The following is a 21,153-nucleotide window of genomic DNA, read 5'->3' on the forward strand; positions in this document are numbered from 1 at the left end:
AGCATATCTGGTCTGCTTGAAGTAGGTGGGTAACTCATAATACTGAAGCGAGAGATTACAGATCTCAGTGAACACTCCAGCAAGATGATCAGCACAGGTCTTCGTATGTGGCCAGACACCCCAAGTGGGCTGGCTGCTTTCTGTGGGTTCACCCTCCTGTATGATGCCCGCACATCAGCCTCGGAGATGGAAATCACAAGATCATCAGGGACTGTGCGAGTTTGTGATGAATCCTCCATGTTCTGATGGTCAGTGCAAGCATAGAATCCATTGAGCTCATCTGGAAGCACAGCCCTTTTGTCACCTATGTTGCTTCACTTTACTTTCTTATAGGTGCTAGCATTCAAGCCTTGCCAGAACTGCCAAGCTTCCTTCATTGAGTCAAATTCCTAAAATATATCATTTAGTCTTCTTCCTTAACATATCAATTGGTGTCTTAATGTCAAGTTTTATTTGGTAACATTCCTGTGAATTGCCTTGTGGAACGTTGCAGGTGCTGCATATCCATCATTTGTTATCGCATCCTAGTCTCCCTTCACTCCACTGTTAACTGTCTCTCCAAATTCTCCCAATCTCTCTGAAAAGCCTCAATGAAAAAAAAATCTTCTGATATTTTGGGTTAGTTACTCCAAGTAATATTTTATTTTGTAAATGCACGATGTAGAAACAAGTTGTTTAAAAATAAGTAAATATAATATTCCAACTATAAAATAATAAAGATGTTTAATATCAAAGATTATTTTCAAGAAAAGGTGGATGATATATCACTTACATCAATAAATTTTGTTGCATTTTAACTGTACATACAATAGTAAAAGCAGTTTCCAAACATTTTGTAATATTGGTGCATTTTCCTTCATAACAAGCATTACTTATAAAGCATTCACTTGCATGCTTTCGTCTCAGTTTCAGTAAATGGGAAATATTTTAAAGTAATGAAAAGTGCAGTGTTATCAAATAACTTAGTAGTATATCCAAATGAATGCAATAGCTAACAGAAAATCTAAACCACATCTTTCAGCTTCAATAGTATGGAAAGGTAGATAAACATTCTGGTATAAAATCTTTGCTAAATCTAAGGAAGATTCTTGCATAAATTTTAAGACTATAAAACCATAAGACCATAATACGTAGGAGCAGAATTAGGTTATTCAGCCCATCAAGTCTGCTATGCCATTCCATATTTGCTGATTTATTATACCTCTCAACTCCATTCTCCTGCTTTCTCCCCATAACTAGAGGAAACAAGAGGAAAATAATTTTAACAAAGATGAAGGTCTTGCTCCTTGATGAAGATGGCAGCGTTTGTCATTGAAGCGCCGGTTAAAAATGATACCTGTACCCAGCTGGAAGCCCAAGAAGAGTTTATTTGTTCTCTCTGTAACCTTTGATGCCCTTACTAACAAAGAACTTATCAACCCCCACTTTTAAATACCAAATGACTTGGCCTGCACAGCCATCTATGGCAAAGAATTCCATCGATTCACTGCCCTCTGGCTAAAGAAATTTCTCCTCATCTCTGTTCTAAAAATACGTCTTTGTATTCTGAGGTTGTTGCCTCTGGTCCTCGACTAACCCACTGTAGGAAATATCTCCATGTCTGCTCAATCTAGGCCTAGGCCACTCTAAGGTTGCCATTTCTCTTAACAGATATTGACTGAAGTGTAGGTACAGATTCTGTTTTTCTTCTGATCTGCACCATTGGGAAAATTATTTTTCTGATTAGAAGTCAAAATGTTATTTGATGTTAGAAGCTGCAATAGTACAGCTTATATATAAATTTATAATACTACAGTAGATTTAAAACAATGCAATGTCACATTGGAATGATTCACTGACATGAAAAAACACCCAGCTGTTTTTTGTAATTCCGCTCAGGGGGTGTTTGCTGCATACTTTTTCCATTGAGATCAGATCATGTTATGACCCACTGCATGACTCATCCCTTTTCTAAGCTTTCTATAGCACCCCATATAATAACTGTCTTCAATTATGCTTTTTCCTTTTGTCAGCATCAGTGCCATACTGTGGAAAAAAAAACACTTCTACTCTGTTGCAGAATATAATGTGAGATTGATTCATTCTGAGATGAGGCCACTCTCAGGCTGGAGAAGCAACATATCATATACCCCTCCATCCTGATGGTATGAACATCGATTCCTCTAAGTTGTGGTAATTTCTCCTCTCCTCCCCATTCTCTCTTCTTCCATTCCCCATTCTGGCTCCCTTCTTACCTCTTCTCTTCTCATCTGCTTAACACCCCCTTCTGGTTCCATCCTCCTTCCTTTTCTCCTGTGATCCATTCTCCTCTCCTATCAAACTACTTCTTTTTCAGTCCTTTACCCATTCCAACTAGCTTCACATTTCATACCCTCTCCCAATCCACCTATCTTCCCCCTCACCTAGCTTCACTTATCATCTCCTGGCTTGCAATCCATCCCCTCCCACCACTTTCTTATTCTGACTTCTTCCCCCTTCCTTTCCAGTCCTGATGAAGGGTCTCAACCCAAAATGTTGATTCTTTACTCTTTTCCATCAAGGCTGCCTGACCTGCTGAGCTCTTCCGGCATTTTGTGCATGTTACTCTGAATTTCCAGTATCTGCAGAATCACTTTCTTAATCAATCCCTGTCTGTTGTTCTGCATCAGGCTCTTCATGCTGAATACACCCAAATTTTATTTATTTGGTTGGTAGTGCAGCTGAATTCCCAGAAAGCAAAGGAGACAGACAACCTGTAAGTTACTTGAAGAGGGCACTGACTCAGTTCAGCTGTTTGTAAGCTGACGGTTCCAGGTCTCCATGGCAGTACAAATAATTGCATAACTCATTAACTTTCTTTGGTTACATGTGGTTCAGTGATAGGGAACTCTCCTCAGTGGCATGAATATAGTGGATTCACTCCAATGCATAATTGAGGGAGTGCTGCACTGTCAAAGATGTTACCATGAGGATCAGATATTAAGCTGAGGCTCCCAGCTGTAGATAACAGATGTTATCTTGAGTCTGTGTACATCTTGTGATGTTTTAATACATTAAATTCAGCTTAAAGGCAAGTTGTTTAATATTAAGCAAATGCAACATTCTAACTTTAAAAATAACATAATTGTTTAATATCAGGGACAGTTTTCAAATATTTATATATATAACAGTACATATTGTTTTAGTCTATAAGTGAATACAAATCAATAACATTATTTTGAAAAAGGACAGGGAGTATATAACGTTTATTGTAAAATTAGTCAACTCCATCATGGGTACTAGCCTCCGTGGTATGCAAGACATCTTAGGTACCATCATTAAGGATCACCACCACCCAGAACATGCCCTCTTTACACTGTTACCATCAGGAAGGAGGTACAGAGGCCTGAAGGCACACACTCAGTGATTCAGGAACAGCTTCTTCCCCTCTATCATCTGATTTCTTAATAGACATTTAACCCATGAACACTACCTCGCTACTTTCTTATTTCTGCTTTTTTTTGCAGTACTTATTTTAACCTAATCTATTTAAAAGACAAGTATATATATAAATATATACTTAATGTAATTCACAGATGTAAGAGAGTTTTTTTCTCTACATTTATTTATTGTGTATTTTATTGTACTTCTGCCATAAAGTTAACAAATTTCATAGCATATGCAGGTGATACTAAGCCTAATTCTGATTCTGATGATTCCTCTATCAATATTATTAAAACTGATTATCCACTTGTGCTCCTATTTTGGCTCATGGAAGCTCATTGTTTAATAGTTATCCTACACCACATTAGTGGCTATTCTTCATATAAACTTAATTAGCTAGAAAGCCCTTTGTAATACCCTGAAGTCAAGAATGTAGACCCACTTTTTCCAACTGACTGGCAAAGTTCTATTTCTAAACTGCAACAGGAAGAAATAAAGTGACGAAATGCTGGGTGTCAAATAGCTTGTTGGTAATGATCAGTTTATTAAGGATTAAGACAATGCAAAAAAAAATGTTTGGATCTGAAATTAAATCAGAGGAGTAATAAAGTCACTAGTTAACATATGAAGTTATTGATCCAGAAATAAATTCAACCATGAAATAAATGCTCAGTGATAAAATACTCAAATACAACTTCAAAACAAATTAGAAAGCATTATTTGAACTAATGAAGGTAATTATCTTAACATGTTGTGCATTAAAATCATTTTCTAATGGTTTTCTGATTATAAATCTAGGCCAGAGTACTCAAAATGAAGTATTAGCGTGTGCCAAAATTCTGCTTGCCCCTTGTCAATGTATAGGGCATGTGTTTACAATGCAGTCTCTTAGCAATTTTTATAGCTTTTAGTTGACAATTTACAATGAGTGAATGAACAAGCCCACGTTCAGCCCCTAAGGCCTTGAATTGTCCAGTTAGCAAATCTCCCACAGTGTTGGCTGGTAATCAAGTTATTTTAAACGTCTTTTCTTTCTTTTTAATTCCTTCCCCCTCCTCGTTCTCTCTTTGTCTGGCACCTCCTCTCTCTCTTCCACATCTCTTTTTCCCCCTCCATCCCATTTTCTTACACTCTCTAGAGAAGGGATTTACACCACGACATCCAAGCTACAGGCATGCCAAAATGGGCTGAAAATGAACCCTAATGCTGGCTTCAAGGCTGGATCTAAGATCTGAGTAACAGGCCACTGGGTACTGCGCTTCCACAGGCACCATAACGCTATGCATGATCGAATTTCAGGCTTCCTAACTCCTTAGCAGGGAAAAGTTTGGGATGTCAATCCTTCAAAATTGTAATGGAGTCTTTGAGAATGAAGCATGTTAACTCCTTCAGTTGCCCTGGGCTGCCATGCAATCCAGCACTAATAAATATGATGACCCATCATATTTTGCTTGTGAATGAAGAATAGATGGTGGTTAGAGTTACTGAAGGCTCATGTTGCACAAAGCTTTAAATTTCCATGTTAACATGGTACATCTGGAATTAGTTTACTCAGCGAGAGTAAGTGGGCCCCGTAAACCTGCATTGAAGCCCCCACACTGTCTTTTATTTTCATACTTATAATATCTGCAACCATCCAGGCAGCTCTAAGTAAATGCAGAAAGCAGCAAAGAGAAAAATAATGAATGCACATTTTCTAAAGGAGTTGGACACATCCTTACAGATAATAATCACTGTTCATTCAGCCATCGTAGCCTTCACTAACCAGCTGACATACAGCACCAGGTAAAACATCAGTTACAGAGTTGTTGAGCCATTAGAACAGAAAGAGGCACAGGACTTCCTTTCCACCAAGTTAATGCTGACCATTCAATACCTAGCTGTACTAATTCCCTTGATCAGCAATTGGTCTGTGGACTTCCATGTTTTTACAATTCCAATCTTCATCCAGATGCTGCAATGTTCCGAGAGTACCACCTCTTTCGGCCGTGCATTTCATATTCCACCCATCTGGTGAAAAGGTTCCACCTCAGATCTCCTCTAAGTTGCTCACCCTTTATTCTTTGTCCTCTAGCATTAGATAGTTCTGATGAAGAGAAAGGCTTCCTACTCTCTTTCTTATCTATAACATTCATGGTGGTGGCATCCGTTAGTCTCACGAGACCATGGATCTGCGCATGGAATGATCTCCAGGGTGCAGGCCTGGGCAAGACTGTATGGAGGACCGGCAGTTGCCTATGCAACAAGTCTCCCCTCTCCACGACACCGATGTTGTCCAAGAGAAGGGCAAGAGCCGATACAGCTTGGCACCAGTGTCGTCTCAGGAGTTGCCAGAATGAGGTTGAAGTCAACGTCAGACTGCCTTAGGGACTTCGGCTCCGGATTTGTCTTCAGGGTTTACTCCCAAAGCCTTTCCCATTGGTGGGTATGGTCACAAGGCAGCGGAGGTTTGAAAGTGGAGTTTTCCCTCTCTTAGGTGGACTGCCTTCCCAGGCTGACGAGCTCCATCTACCTGAACATTCATAAGTTTGCATAATTCTATCAAGTCCCCATCAGCCTCCTCTAATGTGAGGGAAACAATCCTGACTCTTCTCCATCCTGATGATGTTCCTGTAACTCCCAAGCACAATCACATTTTATTTCTATAGAATGGTGACCAGAATGACACACAATGTTCCTGCTATGGTGTGTCTAATATTTTATAAAGTTGTACCATAAGCTCCTAGTTTTTATAGTTTATGGTCTAGCTAAGTATCTGGTATGCCTTCTACGCCAACTTTATTTACCTTTGCTGGCATATTCAGGGATCTTTTGCCATGTATACTGCGGTTCCTTTTGTTCCTCAATACTCCCTGAAGTTCCTAACATTTGCTTTATATGTTCTGTGGTGATTAGTCCTCCTAAAATGCATAACTTTGCAGTTACCTGGATTAAATTGCATCTGTCATTGTTCTGCCCATCTTATCAAAGCTGCAAGTTCAAAGTAAATGCTATTATCAAAGTACATGTACCTTTATGTCACCATTGACAACCCCGAGATTCATGTTCTTCTAGTCATACTCAGCAAATCTATAGAATAGTAACTATAACAGGATCAATGAAAGTGCAGGACAAAAAACTCTGCAAACGCAAATATAAATAAATAGCAATATATAACAAGAACATGAGATAATGAGATAAAGAATCCTTGAATGTGAGATCTTTGGTTGTAGGAACATTCAACTGATTAATATCATCCTATAGCTTATGATAATCCTTCTCACTATCAACAACACTACCAGTGTAAACTTAATAATTAAATTTTGAATCTCTCTGTTAAATTTGTTTATGTATATATAATGAACAAAACGAATTGCAGCACTGAATTCCATGAGATACTACTGGTTACAGATTTTCAATCACATAAGAAAATCTCCACCAACAATCTCTGCCTCAGATTACTAAAGAAGATTTTAATCCAATTTTCCGGTACTGAGCAAAAGTCTTAGGCACTTATAACAAAGACTGTAAAACTAATATTTTTTCAAAATAATGAAATGAAATGTTACAAAGAGCAGTAAACAGTAAAAACCTAAATCAAATCAATATTTGGTATGACCACCCTTTGCTTTTAAAGCTGCATCAATTCTCTTAGATACACTGTCATGCAGCTTTATAAGAAAATTGGCTGGTAGGTTGTTCCAAGTATCTTGGAGAGCTTGTCACAGTTCTTTTGCAGACTTTGGCTGTCTCACTTGATTCTGTCTTTCCAGGTAATCCCAGGGAGCCTTGATGATGATGAGATCAGGACTCTGTGGAGGCCATACTATCTGAAGCCATATAAAAAATCTCGGGTGCCTAGTACTTTTGCACAGTACTATATGTGTACCTTGTCAAGGCCTTACTGTAGTCATCACCCTCATCCATACACTTTGTTACCTTATTGAAAAATTCAGTTGAAGTGGTTAGGTAGGAACTCCCCTTAACAAAACTATGCTACCTTTGATTAATCCATATATTTCCAAATGCAGACTAATCCTCTCCCTCAGAGCTTTTTTTCCAATAACTTCCCTACCACTGACATTGGCTTTCATAATATGTTCACCCGCTATCCCTTTTACTGAATTGGTTGCTACCTTTTGCACCTTCTCTTGGTTGGCTTGGCTATTATTGACTTTCATCTCAATTTTCTTTTATGCTTTGATCTGATCTAATCCCATGTAATCTGATTTTTTCAATCATCCTCATTTCCCCTTTTCAAAATTACCTCATTATAAAACTGACATCACCTCAATGTGGCTTGTCACATTTCTTCCATATCTTGAGGAAGTAAGTCAAATTAAACATCATGTGATTGAAAATTGACAGAAAAATAAATCAGACCACCGATCAAATGGAAAGTAAAATGGGTGGAGCATAGCCAGTCGGCTATTCATGTGGAGCACTACCCAAACTGCTAAGCAACTGCATATTAAACTAGCCTCTCCGCCATGCGGAACATAAACTGACTACCAATTAAAATGGGACATTTAATAGGCTATCAGTCGGAGGCCCACTAATCTGATGGGTTGCAAACTAGATCATCAATCCAGTCCAGATGAAGGGTCACAAACCCAAATTTTGACTGTATATTTCCCTCCATAGATACTGCCTGCCCCTTTGATTTCCTTCAGCTGTTTGTTTATTTTTTGCTCAGGATTCCAGCATCTGCGGGCTCTTGTAAGCCAGATCTTTATTCTGGTGGATCGCAACCAGACTGTCAATCATCTGAGGGAAACTAAACTGCTGTCATCAGCGATCTGAAATTAAAATAGAAAACTCTGGAAAATTTCAGCAGGTCAGGTAATTTGCTTATTTCCACACTGCTTCTAAAATTAAATTTCATTCTTGGCATTTCATTTACCTTGCTTATGTACTGCAGCGACTGTTCATGTATGTGATGCATTCATCTCCTGCAAGTATTCTTTTCTCTGGAGTAATGATAGTTTCAGACAATAGTACCAAATGTGTAGTTGTAAATGGGCAGTTACTCTACACGCTTCATGAATATTATTTACATGGAGGCACAACTCTTAAGTGAAATATAAGTGGCTGACCGGATCATTTTTGACCATTTATCCAACTGCTACAAGTCAGGATCTATCTCAATATTTATATGATTGCTTTCCTTTTGTCAGTCCCATGATAGCTTTCCCTTTGTATGTAAGTACTTTTTGTATTGGCTATTCCTTTCTTGTTCAGGATGTTAGTGCAGAGACAAAGATGTGATGGAGTTCAAGATTAAGAAGAAACATAGTGACAGGTTATTGCCCAAGGCCGGTGAACAGATGGTGCTAGTAGAAATAGGCAGGGTGATGGGAGTGGTGATATTAGGCTTTGTCTAGGATTGCGTCTGAAGAAGGGTTGAAGAAATTTGAGTGCAAAGTGAGAAAGGAAAAGCCAAATCCATTATCATTCAACAGAAAGTAAACAAAAATAAATCTAAAAATGAAGAATAAAGAAAAAGATGTGAAGATTGGAGATAGGCAAAAAAAATGGGGTTTTGAGAAATGTCTGAAATGTTTCCTTTTCTTTTTCAAATGTTAAGTTTCCTGCAATGGACTTCCATGAGTTTATCATTCGATTTCTTTACCTGTTTTTATAAAACAGACAGAGCGGACTGGATCATTGAGGGTTAATAAGATGGGTACATTGAACATACATTAAACTGGTAGTCAGCCATATGCTCATTAAGGTTCTGGATTATGAGAAGCCACACTGGCCTTTCTAAAATCAGATCTAATAGCTCTTCCCACCCAATTTGATCTGTGGCTTGTTCCAATGATGCAGCCCTTAGTGCCAGCAGTATATATAACTAATTTAATCACAACAGCAAGGGTCCAGATAACATCAGCGGGGCATGCTATCCTCCTCTGTCAATCTTTCATTTAATGAGCAAAGACACATTTGGTATAAATAAATTGTGATTTTAAACTGGTTGAACTAAGAGGGACCAAAAAAAAAGCCCAGGGGTGAATTTAGTCTGTGAAACATTCCAATACTTTACAAAAACACACTCAGCAAATGTCTCTAAGCAACACAGTTATAATTTAATTGAGAGTTGCAGTCTCCTGTTCTGTGTTGGAGATCTGATTCATCTCCACCAATAAGTTCTGATGCTCTAACCCCATGTCAATAGGGCAATGGGCATTTTTGGTGGTGGACAAACAAGCCTGTAGGAGGCTGTAGAGATGGAGGCTCTGTCAGTATTAATAGGACTGTCCTTAGATTTTGCCATCAGTACTGACAGTATGCCCCAACCTTTCAATGTGTTCATCATGCAGTATGCTAACTGCTGATCTCTAGAAAAGTTATCCACAGAGACTGGGTGATTGCTATGCCATATCCTTCCTCACTTTTGACATCAACCAACGTGGTAAGGAGCCAATTACAAAGAAAATCTCTCAGTAGAACAGGAGAAGAAATAATGCATTGTTATCTAATGTTTTATAGATTCTATAGACTGCTATATGTAGATCAGGATAAGAATTATGCAGAAATTGAAAGACTATAAACTTTAAAATATTAAATATTTTAAAATTCATTATAACATGCAATATTTGCATGAGGTAATTACTATCCACATACTTTATTGGACCAGAGGTTGTTAAGAAGTAATTGTGACTTACTGTGCCATTAAACATTTACTCTGACCATATCATCCACAGAGTATTTAAATGAGACTAATTAAAAAAAATAGAAACATTTGCCAACTCAGCTGATTTCCCAAGACTATCGTGTAACCTACAAAATAACACAGGCCACAGGGCAGAGCTGAATCAATGGCAGAAAATTTAGGAATTTTGTTTTAGACTATCCGGAAAATCCTAAAGTTACTGTGAGTTAGCAAGTGGAGCAGCAGTGAAGGTCATAACTTTTAATATTGCAATTTGTGCAAAGCTTAGGCCATCATTTTAACCCCACTGCCCCCTCTGAACTTCCCCATTGTCAGGAGGAGTAAAAGTTACATATTATATACAGTATTTGTACCATTTTTAAGTCTCTTTCTTTTCCAACTGTCCTAATTTTTGAGATCTTCCATCTTCCACGCAACCAAAAACGCTTTTTTTGCATCACTATGTACAAATAAAGGGAATTGATTTATTATTGTCACATGTACTGAGGTCCTCCAAGTAGGACACAATCTTGTTGTGGTTTCAGAGGCATGTATACCTCAATGACCTGGAGAACTATACTGGTTGGAGTCAGGGCTTTATGCTTTGGCTTTTGGTAGGGTCACCCATGCCAAACAGGTCAAAGCATAGAGGCCAGACTAAGAGTCATCTACCGGTCCTCCAGGTTCAGCAGTTCAGTTCAGAGCTAACAACCCTGATTGGTAAAACAACATTGTTATGGAAACAGCAATAAAGAATCCTTCTACATTTGTGTGCGACAATATTCCTGAGTTTCCACCTGGAACTTGCATAAGGTGGTAACTGAAGGTAGTAAAAACTAAGAGGAAGCTACTGACACAATGAAGGAAGACCTGAAAGCCACCAGAGATGGAGCACCTTCACTGCTGCCCTGAGTGCCAGTTGCGCAATGGTCAGTAACCAAGTATGGCAGATCAAGTCCTGATGGAGGGTCACGGCCCAAAATACAGACTGTTTACCCTTTTCCATAGATGCTGCCAGACCTGCTGAGTTCCTCGAGTGTTTTGTTTGTATCGCTTTGGATTTCCAGCATCTGCAGACTTTCTCATGTTTGTAAGAAACTTCAATTTTTGTTTCGCTTCTTCCCCTTTGCTCTGCATCTGTAAATTTGCTTATCTCTTTTCATAGCCCTGATGAGAAGTCATCAGTCTGAAATATTGTGTCCTCATGTAGGGTCTCAACATGATTTCCCTTTGCTTTCACAGATACTGTTTGACCCCTAAGTTCCTCCAGCATCTGTCGTTTCTCGTGCCTCCATTCTGAAATGTAAAACCACCTCCAATCACCACACCTACTGTCTGACCTGCTGAATAGTCCCAGCTTTCTCTGTTATTATTCCAGCAAAATAATTACTTCTGAAGTGTTATCACTGTTGAAATGTCAGAAATGAAGCTCCAAGAATGTCTGAGGCCTCCGTTAGTCGGGCGTCATCATAGGTGTTGCATCCGCGCTGTCCAGATATATGAGCCCAGTACACAAGCCAAGGCCGTACTATATGGAGAGCAAGCTGTTGCCCATACAGCTGGCTCCCCGTCTCCATGCAGCTGATGAATCCTAAAGAACAGCACAGTTTGGTATCAGTGGTGTCTCAAGAGTTGCCAGTTGGCATTGAACTCAACGCAAGACTGCCTTAGGGGCTATAGCTCCAAATTTTTCCTCAGAGTTTACTCCCGACGCCTTCCCCATGAGTGGGTATAGCCACAAGGCAATAGAGGTCTGAGATCAGAGTTTTCCTTCTATAGATGAGCTGTCAACCGTGGATGACGAGATCCATATGCCAAAGTGACTGGTTTTAAGACATCAGTAACCCACCTTTACCCTTTTTTCCTGTCAATCAAAATGGCTCTTCTGAGCTCAGTAGCTAAGCCACATGTGAAGGCCAGAAGTTGGCTTGGTTGTCAAAGGCTACTGAGATACGTGCCATTGAGAACATTTAGTAGGTAGTGGGACCTTATCCTTTAGGTTGTCATATCTCCAACTACGCAAGCCACAAAATCTAACACATTAACGATAAAATAGTCCCTTTTTGCGACATTGATTAAGACAGGACTTTGTATACCAGAATAAATTTTCCAAATTATGCATCTTTTACTCCCCACCAGAAGCTGCAGATCAATTCATGGTTTGATATTTCATTTTAAAATAGTATCTCCAACAGTATCACACTCACACAGTTCTGCACTGGAACTGTCAATATAAATTTGCATGCTGAAGCCTCTGTAATGAGACTTAAACCCACAAACTGCTAACTGATACTGAAGTAAGTAATGCTCTTTAGGATTTGTTATAAATCCCAACAATATTTATAGGTGCCAGAAAAAGGCCAACAATATCATAAAGGATTCCACCCTCCCTCATTCCACCGAGATGCAACACTGAGCGTCATAGGAAGTCATTCCTGCCTGTGGCCATCAAACTTTACAACTCCTCCCTTGGAGGGTCAGACACCCTGAGCCAATAGGCTGGTCCTGGACTTATTTCCTGGCATTTACATATTACTATTTAATTATTTATGGCTTTATATTGCTTTATTTATACTGTATTCTTGGTTGGTGCAACTGTAACGAAAACCAATTTCCCTCGGGATCAATAAAGTATGATTATGACTATAACTAATGGACTGTTTGTCCCACTTCCATTAGAGAACAGCCTATGCAGCAAACATGCTAGGACCACGCCATCTTGGGTACTAGCCTACAAAGTACCCAGGACATCTTTAGGGAGTGGTGTCTCAGAAAGGCAGTGTCCATTATTAAGGACCTCCAGCACCCAGGGCATGCCCTTTTCTCACTGTTACCATCAGGTAGGAAGTACAGAAGCCTGAAGGCACACACTCAGCGATTCAGGAACAGCTTCATCCCCTCTGCCATCTGATTCCTAAATGGACATTGAACCTTTGGGCACTACCTCACTTATCTTAATATACAGTATTTCTGTTTTTTGCACGTTTTTTATTCTATTTAATAAATGTATACTATAATTGATTTACTTATTTACTTATTTTAATATATACATTTTTGCATGTTTTTTAATCTATTCAAATATATGTAATTGATTTACTTGTCCATTTATTTATTTATTTGTTTGTTTATTTATTTATTTTTCTCTGCTAGATTATGTACTGTATTGAACTGCTGCTGCTAAGCTAACAAATTTCACATCATATGCCGGTAATAATAAACCTGATTCGGATTAAAAATATTTACTTTCCCCAACCCATCAAGCTGATCAACACCTCCACCCCAACTATGACTATATCCATAAACAACAGGAATTCTGCAGATGCTGAAAATTCAAGCAACGCACATCAAAGTTGCTGGTGAACGCAGCAGGCCAGGCAGCATCTGTAGGAAGCGGTGCAGTTGACGTTTCAGGCCGAGACCCTTCGTCAGGACTAACTGAAGGAAGAGTGAGTAAGTCAAATCCCTTACTCACTCTTCCTTCAGTTAGTCCTGATGAAGGGTCTCGGCCTGAAATGTCGACTGCACCTCTTCCTACAGATGCTGCCTGGCCTGCTGCGTTCACCAGCAACTTTGATGACTATATCCATGTCAGCTACTCCTCTCCACAGCTCCTCAGCACTCTTTATCCCTGCTATTTTATACTTATACTCCACACCTCACGTACACTGACATAGTCAATGTCCTACTCTGTTTCCATATGCCCTGCTGCTGCCTAGAAGAGTTCTGCTTGCCAAGAGTTACTTAGTCACTTTATCATTTCCTGTCAGAGTTACCTAATGTTCAGATGCTCCAGCACATAGTGTCACTTTATGTACATACTATCAGTCTACAATATGTCAATATATAAGTTAATCTTGTGTATATAAGGCCACATTCAACAATTATTTGTACATTTTGTTTTATGTATTACTGTTATATTAATTATTATTGTGGTTTTTTAATGCTGCATTGGATCCAGAGTAAAAATCATTTTGTTCTCTTTTACACTGGTACAGTATACTGAAGAATGACAATAAACAATCTTGAAACTTGATTTTTTTTTACTAAGAAGTAAAGACTTCCAATCACGAGGCAAAATGAGCAAAACATCTCTTCCAATGAAGAAAAGGTAGCACTTCAGTCTTCCATGCTCTATTTCAGATGGCAAGAACCATTCTTCAGTAATAACAAGCGCTGGTCAGCACTTCATACAGTGCTGATCTTTTTGTTTCAGGAAGCATATAACTATTGACAACAATTCCAAAGAGGTTCACCAGACTGATATCTGGAATGGACAGATTATCTAATGGGCAGCAAGGTTTATATCCACTGCCGTTTAGAAGAGTTAGAAGTGACTCGATTGAAACATGTGAGATCCTGAGATGCCTTGATCAAGCCAAAGTAGAGCCGATGTTTCGATGTTTCAACTTGAGGTTGAAACATATTGAGGTTGCTATTTAGAATAAGCATTGCCTATTTGCCACAGGGATGAGACTTTTCTCTTGAAAAAATCATAAGACCTTGGAACTTCAATCCTCAAAGAGCTGAAGAAGCAAAGTCTTTGAATATTTTTAAGCCAGAAGAAAATAAATTCTTGATAAGAAAATGGGTAAAAGGTTATAAGAGGGAAGTGGAATGCAGAACTGAAGGTACAATAAATCATGATCCTGTTGAATGGCAAAATGGGCTCAAGGGGATTAATGGCCTATTTCTATTCCCACTTCATATGTATATAGTGCATGTTTGTAATCTGCTCCATATATCCAGCTGAGTAATAAGACCGGACAACAAAAAATTGTGCTTTCTGAATACTTTTGGATGCAACCTATGGAGTTGGAGCTGCTGTTCATAAAAATCACCACAAATTTCCCCATCATGCACCATTTTTTTGAAATCACCTATAATTGTTACTTCAATTCATAATTCAAGTCAGATTAACTGATGCCAAGATTAAGGAAGGCATTTTTGTTGGTCCACAAATCAAACAGGTCATCAATGACAGACAGTTCAAAGCACTTCCAATGGGACCAGAGAAAATCACATAGAAGGCATTCAAGGATATTGTTGAAATTTGTCTTGGCAACTACAGAGCACCAAACTACGCACAGCTAGTTGACAACATGCTTCAAGCATACACGACCATGAACTGCAACGCATGACTAAAGATTCATTTTCTGCATTCCCGTATAGACTTCTTCCCTGCAAATCTGGGCACTGTCAGTGACAAACATTTCAGTCATGGAGAAACGGTATCAGGGCAACTGGAATCCATCAGTGCTGACTGACTATTGTTGGACACTTAAGCAAGAAGCCTCAGAAACTGAGTACAAATAAAAATCGTGATTTGGATTTAAGTGAGGGAGAGCCTCACTCTCGCTTCCCAATTCTCATCTGGATCCAGTGGCAAGACAACAGTCGAGACTGCTGGGCATGGGACTAGGCTCAGTGGATGACCAGGACATCTTCTGTGTCTTGTTGTGCTCTACGCATTCCACGACGCTTGCAGAGACCGCCTTCCTGTCCGTTGGACCTTCCATTGTTCTCGTCCGTATGTGATATAAGCAGTCTGGAAATATATTTGTGTTCAGCTTCAAGTGGTCTGTCATAACCCAATAAAAAATTCTGAGGAAGAAACACTTGTGGAAAAATTTGTTGTTCACAGAGACAATACTGGCATAGATATTAGTTTAGCTGGCCATTTGATTACCAATTTACTTGGTTTGGCACAACATTGTAGGCTGAAAGACATGTTCCTTTGTTGTACTGTTCTATGTTCTATAACGTGTTACTATTGTAGAATAGTTGCGAATTAAAATAAATGCTAACTAATGAAAATCTTTACATGGGAGTTTGATCTAATCAATTAATCATAGCTAATGTTGCATTATAATGAAAGCTATTGAAGAAATAATTTCAGTCATTGTCTCAAGAAAAACTCTGAAAAGAAATTTAAAATTGTATAAGTTTAACTTACTTTATACTTTATTGTCGCCAAACAATTGATACTAGAATGTACAATCGTCACAGCGATATTTGCTTCTGCGCTTCCCACTCCCTGGATTACAAATCAATAGTAAATATTAAAAATTTAAATTATAAATCATAAATAGAAAATAGAAAAATGGAAAGTAAGGTCATGCAAAAAAACCGAGAGGCAGGTCTGCATATTGGAAGGGTATGGCCCAGATCAGGGGTCAGGATCCATTCAGCAGTCTTATCACAGATGGAAAGAAGCAGTTCCCAAATCTGGCCATACGAGTCTTCAAGCTCCTGAGCCTTGTCCTGGAGGAAAGAGGGACGAAAAGTGTGTTGGCTGGGTGGGTTGTGTCCTTGATTATCCTGGCAGCACTGCTCTGACAGCGTGCGGTGTAAAGTGAGTCCAAGGGTGGAAGATTAGTTTGTGTGATGTGCTACACCGTGTTCACGATCTTCTGCAGCTTCTTTCGGTCTTGGACAGGACAATTTCCATACCAGGTTGTGATGCAACCTAGAAAAATGCTTTCTACGGTGCACCTATAAAAATTAGTGAGGGTTTTAGGGGACAGGCCAAATTTCTTCAGTTTTCTCAGGAAGTAAAGGCACTGGTGGGCCTCCTTGGCTTACAGCTTTTGTGATATTCTGTGAATGAAGATTTGAACATACGTGCTAAACCTTCAAGGTTTCATTTCTAAATCTTAATCTTGTTTTTTAAAGTTGGTACCATTTTATTGAGTAAAATTGAAGAAGTTGAGGGCCAAAGTTCAATCATTCAGCCCGGCAGCCGAGCGCTCAACTATCAATCTTGCAATTTACTCATCTGGGTTGGTCCTAACCAATCTGGGTTGATCCCAAGCCACTCAGTGTGTTGTTCAATTTCCAGATTAGAATCTAATCATCCAAGACAAGGTTTTTCTATGATAAGCTCTGTTTTTGTTAACTTCTCCCAAACCTGAGCTTTGTTTCAATCAAATAACTTCCAAGTGAACTCCTAGCATGTTACTGATTTCCTGTATCAAACCTGACCACTGTAATCAAATCTTAAATTGAAAATAAAAAAATACTGCTAGTGCTCAGCAAATCACTGAAACCAAAGAGAGATTTGATGCTCTAAGCCCATGTCCATTCATCGAATCTGATCACACCACATCATCTCACAGAAGGTGGTGAATCCCTGAAGTTATCTACCCAGGAGGATTGTGAAGAACCGATCGTCGTGGGTACTTAGAGAGAGGAATTTAAAGAGAAGATTACGGAATTGAGGGCTTGTAGGAATAAAGAAATGCTATATAATAAACATCATATTTTCAGATGCTCATTCACAAACAAATATCTAGATTTCTAATACAGTTAAAAATGACTTTATCGATACAGAGCTCTCTTTCTTTGAAGCAATTTTTTTGAGCAACTTAGTATCACAAACTTTGCCCTCAACTGATTTATTAGCACTTAAGTCCAAATCAGTGGTTGATTCCATGGTAATGAGCTGCTATTGAACACATCGGCTGCATCATCTGAACTTTCCCATGTGCTCAGCATCCAGTACACCACACGCAAGGTATCTTTCTGTTGGATGTTTTTTGTTTACATGGCTGAATCTTCAATGAAAAGTATAACAGATTCCAACTGGGAGCAACTGAAAGCCTGGAGCAGTTTATCTGGATAATAGAAACATACTCTGCTGATTCCCACCATTCATGCAGCATCTTCTAACACAAACCTTATTGAAACAAAATAAATTTGAATGAATAGTCTTTAGCTATTTAGTCTACTAAAGTAGGAATTAATTAGCAAAGCTATTGATGAAAGATTATGTTATTTCAAGATTTGCAAGAGGCATCGTTTTACTTCAGCACAGGTTATGAATATCCGCCTTATAGACATCTCTACATATGAATGAAGTTGCATAATTTTATTAAAATCGAAAGTCCGATTGTTCTTATGAATGGCTGAAATAGTATCCTCTCTCTCCACTGATGCTCCTTCTCATCAGTCTTAAGTGCTTTAATGCCATTCATTACACGACTATGGAGGTATGATTAGAATATCAAGTGAATTTTGTGTATTTTTCGACTTAGGGAGAATCGACTTATGAATGTCTGTTAAAAGAGAATCTCATTCGTTACCCAGGGACAGCCTGTAAGCATTCAGTCCTTGAAACACATCTGAATGCAGTTTGTTTCTTTTTTTTCAACAAAAGAAAATTCTTTCGGAGTTAAAGCTCCACCTAACATGCTTTACCTTTTTAAGATAAATTATGCCAATTGTGCAAATTGAAATCATGTTGCAAAGGGCAAACAAGATTTAAATACACACTAGACAACATTGTGAACAGACTACAAATACTGCTTACAGTGCAGCTTGAGACATTAGCTTGGCCTAAGGGTCTCCTCAAGGGCTTTCAGCACATTAGTTCCTGTTTCACGTTTCATGGTGTGCTGTCACAACCACTTCACAGAAAAGTAAACAAGGCACAGTTGCGCCAGGTCCATCAGTCTACATCAGTTTGCCTTTTTCATCAACATTGTAGGTGATGGTGCCACAAGTTTATTAAAGCCTAAAGGGACAGCTCTATAATTAATTCAATATACCATCAATAACCTGTTTAGTAACATTATTCACTAATTCCTTCATATCAATGGAATGATTTTTGTATTTAAAAAATTATACAATTTTTTGGAAATAGTATTTTTTTCTGTGGATAACTAATGTTAAATAAATGTACTTTGTGTGACATAAAAGATTTTTTGAAAGCTGCGGTAATATTCAACTTAACACATACAACATTCGGGAGGGATTCAGCAGGCCAGGCAGCATCTCTGGAAATGAATAAACAGTCGACATTTTGAGCCAAAACCCTTCTTCAGGACCTGCGTTTGTAACATTCAACTTGCCTGTTTGGAATTGAATCAAATTTCCCGAAGACTGTAAAGGTAATGGACTAATCTCAATGTATTATCTCTCCCACTTACATTTGTTCCTCAAGGTGTTCTGGAGAAGAAATATTGCAGTTAGAGCATTATGGTTACTTCAAGAGATTTCTGCTCATTGCTATGGTGCTCTCTGCAGATGTCAATAATGTCTTGCATATGCTCAAAAGTCAGAAGAAGCAGACATTACATACATGTGCCTATAAAGGCCAGCTTGTACTAATATTCCAAGCACGGGTGTGTGATAGATAGCAATACTGAGCAAGATATAAGAACAACTAATTGCCAAGTTAAGCCTAGTATCTCAGAGCTGGTCATGTTTTAAAGTGTTGGCATATAACCATAAGATACAGGAGCAGAATTAGGCCATTTGGCCCATCGAGTCTACTCTGCCATTCCATCATGGCTGACACATTTTTCCCCTCAGTCCCAATCTCCTGCCTTCTCCCTGTATCCCCTCATGGCTTGGCTAATCAATAATCTATCAACTTCTGCCTTAAATTTATCCAATGTCTTGGCCTCCACAGTCGCCTGTGGCAAAGAATTCCACAGATTCGCCACTCTCTGGCTAAAGAAACTCGTCCTCACCTCCATTCTGAAAGGACACCCTCTATTTGATCAGGTATCCTCGATAAGAGCAACAGAATTCTATTGCATGGAATCTCGCTGTTCGCCCCATGAAGTCTGCATCAACCGTCAAGCATCCAATAGGACTGATCCTACACGAATCCCTTTTCATTCTCCCCACATTCCCATCAACTCTGCCCAGAATCCAGCACACATTTACATTGCAATGGCCAATTAACCCACCAATCAGCATGTCATTTGGATATGGGGAAGGGGGAACTGAAGCAGCTGGAAGAAAGTACGATCTGCATAAAGAGATTGGTAGGAATTAAGAGCTTTAGCATCCATGGTCAGGATTGAGCTCCGGGTCTCTGGACTCGTGAGGCAACAGGTATACTAAATGTGCCACAGTGCTGTCCTGATTATGTTCTAAATTTTAATACTTTATACTTCATTTCCATTGCATCATCTTAGCTTTCAGTGACTACAGGAAAATTCCACCTACAAGTATTCAATATAAGTGCATTTGGTAGTATCATGAAATTCAATTTTTCTGCCAATTCAGTCCAACATTCCAAACCTAACATTCCAAGAGGGACCCAGATATGACATCAATCAACACATGGATTCAAGCTCCAGAGCAGAGACGCAGAATTTAATGTTCTCGTATGACACAGGCATCCAATAACTTTCGTCTTAGATTTTTTTTTCAATAAAATTGAATGTTTCAACATTTGGTTTCATTATTACATTCCCAATAAGAAACAAAACTCCTTGGAAGTCACAGCCATGGAGAGCCATCCAGTAGCTAAACAATACATTTGGGTCCTTAAAGTGCAGAATGATTTGATAGAAAATTAAAATTAGATGTTGTATTTACCACAATTTCCCCTGCAAGTGACTTTTCAAGATTTATTGATCACGTAAAATTCCGCACAGAATGTTTTTAATCTAATGCTGTTAGGTGACAACTGCCTGTTTTGCACAATATACTATAGAATTTGATACAAGAAACTCATTCTGAAAGAGTGACATCAGTCATGATAGCTATGCCCAGATCATATGAAAGGATCAATGGCAGAGACCGATTCATTATTATTAAAGGGTTACAATGAGGTTACAATGTTTAGTTGCTGTACACTAAATGCAGACTACAGAAATCAAAGTTACTGTCCAAGAAAGGTAGGCCCTCCAAAGCCTCACAATACCAGAACCTCACTCAAATATTTCTTTATTGCAATGATATCCAGCCATCGGCCAGAAAATTTCAGGGTGCGTCCTGATGAAAGGTCTCATCCTGAAACATCGACTGCTTATTCCCGTTCATAGGTGCCTCCTGACCTGCTGAACTCCTCCAGTACATTGTGTGTATTGCTTGAGCTTTCCAGCATCCACACTACCCCTTGTGTCAGAGTGTGTCTGTTGCTTTAATTGGCTTCATCTCTTCATTACTATCTTACATCTCTCTGATACTATCTTTAAGGTATAGTACAACACTTCTGCAGATATTTATTATGTAGGTAGATTAACTACCTTTTACCACATTCACCTCTTTTCGTATGTATCTATATTTTGTGTGGGCACATGGCCAAGTGGTTAAGGCATTGGACTAGTGACCTGAAGGTCATGCACTTGAGCCTCAGCCGAGGCAACACGTGTTGTGTC

The sequence above is a fragment of the Mobula hypostoma genome, chromosome 13 (genome assembly GCF_963921235.1).
Source record: "Mobula hypostoma chromosome 13, sMobHyp1.1, whole genome shotgun sequence".
Classification (NCBI taxonomy): domain Eukaryota; kingdom Metazoa; phylum Chordata; class Chondrichthyes; order Myliobatiformes; family Myliobatidae; genus Mobula; species Mobula hypostoma.